Source organism: Trichechus manatus, unplaced genomic scaffold (assembly GCF_000243295.1).
Source record: "Trichechus manatus latirostris isolate Lorelei unplaced genomic scaffold, TriManLat1.0 scaffold00051, whole genome shotgun sequence".
In the NCBI taxonomy this organism is placed as follows: domain Eukaryota; kingdom Metazoa; phylum Chordata; class Mammalia; order Sirenia; family Trichechidae; genus Trichechus; species Trichechus manatus.
This window is the reverse complement of record NW_004443987.1, coordinates 2,936,630-2,944,763: the sequence shown is the minus strand read 5'-3', so window position 1 is coordinate 2,944,763 and position 8,134 is coordinate 2,936,630. Positions and strand designations below refer to the sequence as shown.

General features: G+C 36.0%; 1 non-coding gene across 1 annotated transcript; it reads left to right on the top strand.

Annotated features, from left to right (window-relative positions):
* Positions 1-4,932: 4,932 nt before the first annotated feature.
* LOC111820802 (U6 spliceosomal RNA) lies at positions 4,933-5,037 on the top strand. The gene has a single exon (XR_002824310.1). It is a non-coding gene; the product is annotated as a U6 spliceosomal RNA (small nuclear RNA).
* Positions 5,038-8,134: the final 3,097 nt, after the last annotated feature.

Sequence of the window (8,134 nt, the reverse complement as noted above, 5' to 3'; positions counted from 1 at the left end):
ATCTTATCAATCGATGCAGAAAAGGCATTTCACAAAGTCCAACACTCATTCATGATAAAAACTCTCAACAAAATAGGAATAGAAGGGAAATTCCTCAATATAATTAAGGGCATTTATACAAAGCCAACAGCCAACATCATCCTAAATTGAGAGAGTTTGAAAGCATTCCCCTTGAGAATGGGAACCAGACAAGGATGCCCTTTGTCATCACTCTTATTCAACATTGTACTGGAGGTCCTAGCCAGAGCAATTACGCTAGAAAAAAAAAAAATTAAGGGCATTCGAACTGGTAGCAAAGAAGTCAAAGTATCTGTATTTGCAGATAATACAACTTTATATGCAGAAAATCCCAAAGAATCCACAAGAAGACTACCGGAACTAATAGAAGATTTCAGCAAAGTATCAGGATACAAGATAAACATACAAAAATCTGTTGGATTCCTCTACACCAACAAAGAGAACTTCGAAGAGGAAATCACCAAATCAGAACCATTTACAATAGCCCTCAAGAAGATAAAATACTTAGGAATAAATCTAACCAGAGATGTAAAAGACCTATGCAATGAAAACTACAAGACACTACTGCAAGAAGCCAAAAGAGACCTGCATAAGTGGAAAAACATACCTTGCTCATGGATAGAAAGACTCAGCATTTTGAAAATGTTAATTCTACCCAAAGAGATCTACAGATACAATGCAATCCTGATCCAAATTTCAATAGCATTTATTAATGAGATGGAGAAACAAATCACCAGCTTCATATTGAAGGGAAGAGACCTAGGATAAGTAAAGCATTACTGAAGAAGAAGAACAAAGTGGAAGGCCTCACGCTACCTGATTTTAGAACCTATTCTACTGCCACAGTAGTCACAACAGTCTGATACTGATACAAGAGATACATAGAACAATGGAACAGAATTGAGAATCCAGACATAAATTCATTCAGCTATGAGCAGCTGATATTTGACAAAGGCCCAAAGTCCATTAACTGGGGAAAAGACAGTGTCTTCAACAAATACTGACTTGACTGGATATCCATCTGCAAAAAACTGAAACAAGGCCCATACCTCACACCATGCACAAAAACTAACTCAAAATGGATCAAAGACCTAAATCTAAAATCAAAAACGATAAAGATCATGGAAGAAAATATAGGGACAACGCTAGGAGCCCTAATACATAGCATAAACAGAATACAAACCATAAGTAACAATGCAGAAACACCAGAAGAGAAGATAGATAACTGGGAGCTCCTAAAAATCAAACACTTATACTCATCAAAAGACTTCACCAAAAGAGTCAGAAGACAACCTACAGGCTGGGAGAAAATTTTTGGCTATGACAAATCCAATCAGTGTCTAATCTCCAAAATGTACAAGATACTGCAAAACCTCAATAACAAAAAGCCAAATAACCCAATTAAAAAATTGGCAAAGGATACAAACAGGCAGTTCACCAAAGAAGACATTCACAGAGCTAACAGACACGTGAAGAAATGCTCACGATCATTAGCCATTAGAGAAATGCAAATTAAAACTACAGTGAGATACCATCTCACCCCAACAAGGCTAGCATTAATCCAAAAACACAAAATAATAAATGCTGGAGAGGTTGTGGAGAGACTGGAACACTTATACATTGTTGGTGGGAATGTAAAATGGTACAACCACTTTGGAAATCGATTTGGTGTTTCCTTAAAAAGCTAGAAATAGAAGTACCATTCGATCCAGCAATCCTGCTCCTTGGAATATATCCTAGAGATATAAGAGCCATCACACGAACAGATATATGTACCCATGTTCGTTGCAGCACTGTTCACGATAGCAAAAAGATAGAACAACCTAGATGCCCATCAGCAGATGAATGGATAAACAATCTATGGTATATTCACACAATGGAATACTATGTAATGATAAAGAATAACGATGAATCTGTGAAACATCTTATAACGTGGAGAAATCTGGAAGGCATTATGCTGACTGAATTTAGTCAGTCACAAAAGGACAAATATTGTATAAGACCATTATTATAAGAACTCAAGAATAGGTTTAAACACAGAAGAAAACATTCTTTGATGGTTACGAGGGTGGGGAGGGAGAGGGTTATTTACTAACTAGATAGTAGACAAGAATTATCTTAGGTGAGGGAAGGACAGCACACACTACAGGGAAAGTCAGCACAATTGGACTAAACCAAAGCTCAGAAGTTTCTTGAATACAACCAAACACTTCGAGGGACAGAGTAGCAGGGGTGGGGGTCTGGGGACCATGTTTTCAGGGGACATCTAGGCCAACTGGCATAACAAAGTTTATTCAGAAAATATTCTGCATCCTACTTTGGTGAGTGGCTTCTGGGGTCTTAAACACTAGAGTGGCCATCTAAGATGCATCAATAGGTCCCAACCCACCTGGAGTAAAGGAGAATGAAGAACACCAAAGTCACAAGGAAAACATTAATCCAAGAGACAGAAAGGGCCACATAAACCAGAGACTGCATCAGCCTGAGACCAGAAGAACTAGATGGTGCCCACCTACTACCAAGCACCACCCTGACAGGGAACACAACAGAGAGTCGGAAAAGGAAAAGTTGGAGCAGGAAAAAAGAGGGGTTCAGAAGTCAAATTCTAGAAAAAAGACCAGAGTTAATGGTGTGACTGAGACTGGAGGAACCCCAGAAAGCATGGCCCCTGGACTCTCTGTCAACTCAGCGCTAAATCCATTCCTGAGGCCAGCTCTTCTGTCAAAGATTAGACTGGACAATGGCACATAAAATGATACTCGTGAAGAGTGTGCTTCTTAGCTCCAGTAGATACCTAAGACTAAATGGGCAGCTCCTGTCCTGAGGTGAGATGAGAAGGCAGAGAGTGTCAGGAGCTGATTGAATGGACACGGGAAATCAGACGTGAAAAGGAGGAATGTACTCTCACAGTATAGGGAGAGCAATTAGGGTCATATAACAATGTATGTATAAATTTTTGCATGAGAGACTAACTTGAATTGTAAACTTTCACATAAAGCACAACCATAAAATTAAATTTAATTTAAAAAAAAAAACAGCTTGTGAGTGGCCATCTAAGATACAGTCATTGGTCCCATTCCATCCACAGCAAAGGAGAATGAAGAAAACAAAAGACACAAGGGAAATAATAGTCCAAAGGACTAATGGACCACAGCTTCCACCAGCCTGATCCTGGAAGAACTAGATGATGCCTGGCTACCATCACCAACCGCCCTGACAAGGATCACAATAGAGGGTCCTGGACAGAGCCAAAGAAAAATGTGAAGCAAAATTCAGTTTCACAAAAGAAGACCTGACTTACTGGTCTGGCAGAGACTGGAAGAACCTTTGAGAGGGTGGCCCCTGGACACCTTTTTAACTCAGAACTCAAGCCACTCCCGAAGTTCACCTTTCAGCCAAAGATTAGACAGGTCTATAAAAGAAAAAAAAAACAAAAACAATGCATGTGAGGAATGTGCTTCTTAGTTCAATCATGTATACACGACTAAAAGGGCAACACCTGCCCAAAAGCAATGACGAGAAGGCAGGAAGGGACAGAAAAATGGGCAGATGGAAATGTGGAATTGGGGTGTGGAAGGGGAGATTGTTGACGCATCGCAGGGATTGCAACCAAAGTCACAAAACAATTTGTGTATAAATTGGTGAATGAGAAACTAATTTGTTCTGTAAAGTTTTACCTAAAGCACAATAAAAAAAATAAAATAAAATGTGCTTGTATGTGTGAATTAACAATATATTGGTAATAATTACAATATTTTATAGTTGGGTATCTTACCAAAGATCTAACTAGTCCAGTGATCTAATAAGAAGCTAAATAGTGTTTTGTTTCCCATTACTTTAGTAGAAAATACCCTTATATTACTCGTACATATAGGTGTGACAGGGTAGACTAACACCAGCTTCAGAATTGGTCTTGGCCTAAGAATTGGCACTAATAATGAACATTTCAAAAGACTGACACAAAAAAGGAATGAAATATTAGTTAAGAGCATGGGCTCTAGAATTATACTATCTCAGTTTAAATCTTGCCTTTGCTATTACAGCCACGTGACTTTAGGTAAGTTATTTAAACTTTTTTTTTTTGCATTGGTTTCTTCTGCAAATTGAGGTTAAAGATAATACCTTAGATGTTTGTTGTATGGAATGAATGAGATAATACATGGAAATTGAGTAAGTCAGTGTCTGTTACACAGTAAATATTCAATAAATGTCAACCATTATCATTATTTGAAGGTGCCATGCAAATATTTCAGAGCCATGGCTGAGCTAGAGAACTGATTCCAGTGCCAAGTCCTTGGTACAACATGCCAGGGCAGGCTCCCTCACTACAGGATTAAAATCTTTGTCTTGGCTTTGTTTTGTGTTATCTACTAATTCTTCTACCACTATTAGAGTAAGGATTTTAACTCTTTCTCTGCTTTCTGCAAACCCTACCAGTCATTTGGCTACCATTGGAACAAAACACCAAGAAAATCCCAGCTCTAGGGAATGACTGAACATTCATATTTTGGAGACTTAATGAAGTACAACAGTGCATTTTTATCTAGAGGTGGAGAGAAATGCATTCCCCATGTTACAAAAAGAAATGTCTAATGTCTAAAACACTAACGGAAAAAAAACAAAACAACAACAATAGGACAAAGAAAAAGTAGTCAATCCAACCAAAGTCAGGAGAGAAAGAGATAGGAGAAGAGAAAGGAGGGGAGATATGGTAAATAGAAATGACAGTACAAATATATCAACAATTACAATTATTTTAACATGGTAAATTCCACTATTAAAAAATTATCATACTGAATGAAATAAAATTAAAAAGAAATAGCATATTTAAAAACAATCTATACTTTGTAAGTGTGTGTGTATCACACTGAAACTAGACAATGTATAAAAGGCTAAAAATACAGTGAGGGAGTGCTCACATTGGCGGAAAATATTCTAAAATTGGAACCATACAGAGAATGATTATCCTGTCCCATACTGAAGGATGAAAAGCAAATTCAGGAAGTATTCCATATTTTAAGTAATAAAAATAAATTGAATAGCAGGACTGGACAAACCAAAGTATGGATACATTAATCCCAGAAACAATAAGATTCTTGATGAAAATTATTAAAAGAAACAAACATGAATAATTTATATAGATGAAAGAGACTTCTTCAAGAATATGTGAAGAAGTGAATCTTTATGTACCTAGCAGCATAGCTTTGAAGTGTATAAAGCAAACACTGTTCAAAATACAAGAACACTCAGACAGATCTCCCCTAGTGGGATCATTTAACACACTTCTCTCAGAATACAACCTGTCAAGTATAAGAAGGAAGAGAATGATTCATTTTATCGATATATTTGATTTACTAAAGGCATGTATATATATATATATGCATAATAAGCAGAAAATAAGTAAAAGTTTAAAATGTTATTTAAATAACTTTTATTAATCATGTATTATATAGCAAAACTCTTAATAACTTCAAAAAGTATTAAATGTAGCTGACACACCTACTTATAGCAATGCAATAAAACTATAAATAAACAACAAAATGAGAATATCCCACCATTATTCAATAGAAAATTAAGGACAAAAAACAGTCTTCAAATAACTCTTTCATTAAAAGGGAATTAAAACCTGAACTCACACTTTCTTTAGACATCAACAACAAGAGCACTCATACCAAAAGGTATGGAATCTGGCAAAAGTGGTGTTCATAGAAAACTTATTAATTTATTTATTTTATCAAATATGCTTTAAGCACCTACTACTATGAATCAGATGTTATTCTAAATGCCGATATAGATTTTTTTTAAACCAGTAGTACCATGGTAGAATGTATCAATAATAAAATGCACAATTTTTAAAAGACAGATGAGTTTTAACAAACATATACACTCAAGTAACAACCAATACAATCATGATAATAAAACGTTTTATTACTGCAGAAAGTTCCATTATGCTCCTTCTCAATCACTCTCACATCCCTGGACCCAGGGAACTGTGGTTCTGATTTCTAAAACCATAGACTAGCTTTGCCTGTTATTGTGTTGCATACAAATGGAAACAGTCAGTATGCACTCTTTTGTGTAAGATTTCTCTCTGTGTCTCTCCTCTCTTTCTCCTCATCTCCTTATATATCCATATGCCTGTGTATGTGTGTATTGATTCCATACTTGGATCATATATATATATATATAGAGAGAGAGAGAGAGAGAAACATATAACAACTTGGATCATACAGGTAGTCCTCAACTTATAACATATTCCAATTAAGAGGAACCGCACTTAACAATCATCTTTTTTTTTTTTTAACGTCTTATCGTTAGTAATATAAACAATATACAATGTTGCAGCGCATAATTTGCTGATATTATCATTCTCAGATGTTAACTTACAGATGTTCAAAGATCGGATTTATAAAGATGTTGATAATAAAAGGCAATAATAAAGAAAACTAAAAAAAAAAAAACCGAAGTATTCGACTTACATAACAACTGACCACAGAGTATCCTGTCATAAGTCATGGACTACCTGTATATATTTAGGTTTAAAATCCCAGTTCTTTTTTCTCATTTATCATGAGCTTTCTCCATGTTATTAATTTGTCTTCAAAGTCTGAACCCTTCACCTCCCACCTTGTTAAGCTCCAATCTTATTTGCTTCTTCATCATCCTATGATGCCCCCTTCATTGACTTTATCACACCTGGGGTTATTTGTTTAATATCTGTTATGGATTGAATTGTGTCCCTCAAAAATGTGTGCCAACCTGGCTAGGCCATGATTCCCAGTACTGTGTGATTACCCACCATGTTTTCATCTGATGTGATTTTTTCTTATGTGTTGTAAATCCTACCTCAATGATGTTAATGAGGTGGGATTAGCGGCGGCTAGGTTAATGAGGCAGGACTCAATCCACAGGGTTAGGTTGTGTCTTAAATCAATCTTTTGAGACATAAAAGAGAGAATTGAGGAGAGAGACATGGGGACCTCATACCATCAAGAAAGAAGTACTGGAGTAAACCATGTCCTTTGGACTCAGGGTCCCTGCACTGAGAAGCAACTAGTCCAGGGGAAGATTGATGACAAGGACCTTCCTCCAGAGCCAACAGAGAGAGAACGCTTTCCTCTGGATCTGGCACCCTGAATTTGGACTTCTAGCCTAGTAGATTGTGGGAGAATAAATTTCTCTTTGTTGAAGCCATCCACTTACGGTATTTCTGTTACAGCAGCACTAGATAACTAAGATAATATCTATATCCCATGTAACCTTCATGAAGGCTGCTTTATTTGCCACTGTTTTCTCAGTGCTTAGGGTCTAGCATATATTAAGTTCTCAATAACAGTACAATGGATTTGACATTTTATTTAGAGAAACATCACTCCAAGTATGTTCTATTTTTTTAAAAATTAAGGAAACCACTAGCAATATTTAAAAAACATGAATAACTACTGAATCATGAGAGAAAAATAAAGTAGAAAAGGTAATTTGTATAGCAAGACACCTTACTTTTCCTTTGCTTTCCTTATTTCATTCATGTATCCTAGCAACTTAAATAGTGATGCACACATAGTAGGCATTCAGTTAGCATTTATTTCGTAAATGAATTCATTAATTCAGCAGCATCCCTGGACTCTACCCAGTAGATGCCAGTAGTACTCACAACCCCAATGCATGACAATCAAGTTATGACAAATTTCCAAATGTCCCTTGTGGGGAACATTTGCCCCAAATGAGAACCACTTCTCTGAAGTGACAGAACACACACTTCACACGCCTCTCATGCAAGTGGTTAGACAAAATAAGATGAACTCATAGAAAGAAGGAAGCCATATGAGTAGTATCCCTTGATTTACAGAATAAGTTTGGTTCAGTCCACATAACACACATACAATAAGAGAAAAAGTTAGATAGGAGCCTAACTTTATATATTATAGAACTCAAAAAATTATCAAAGGTAAAGTTAATATCTTGGATCATAAGATGATGAAACATATGAAAGTAATAAAAACTACATCAAATTTTATTTAAAATCTAGAGTTTGTAAGTCTGTGTGTAATATATACATAGGTAATATATACATATATCAAAGTTATTAATTTTTAGAGTTATCACCACCAAAGGT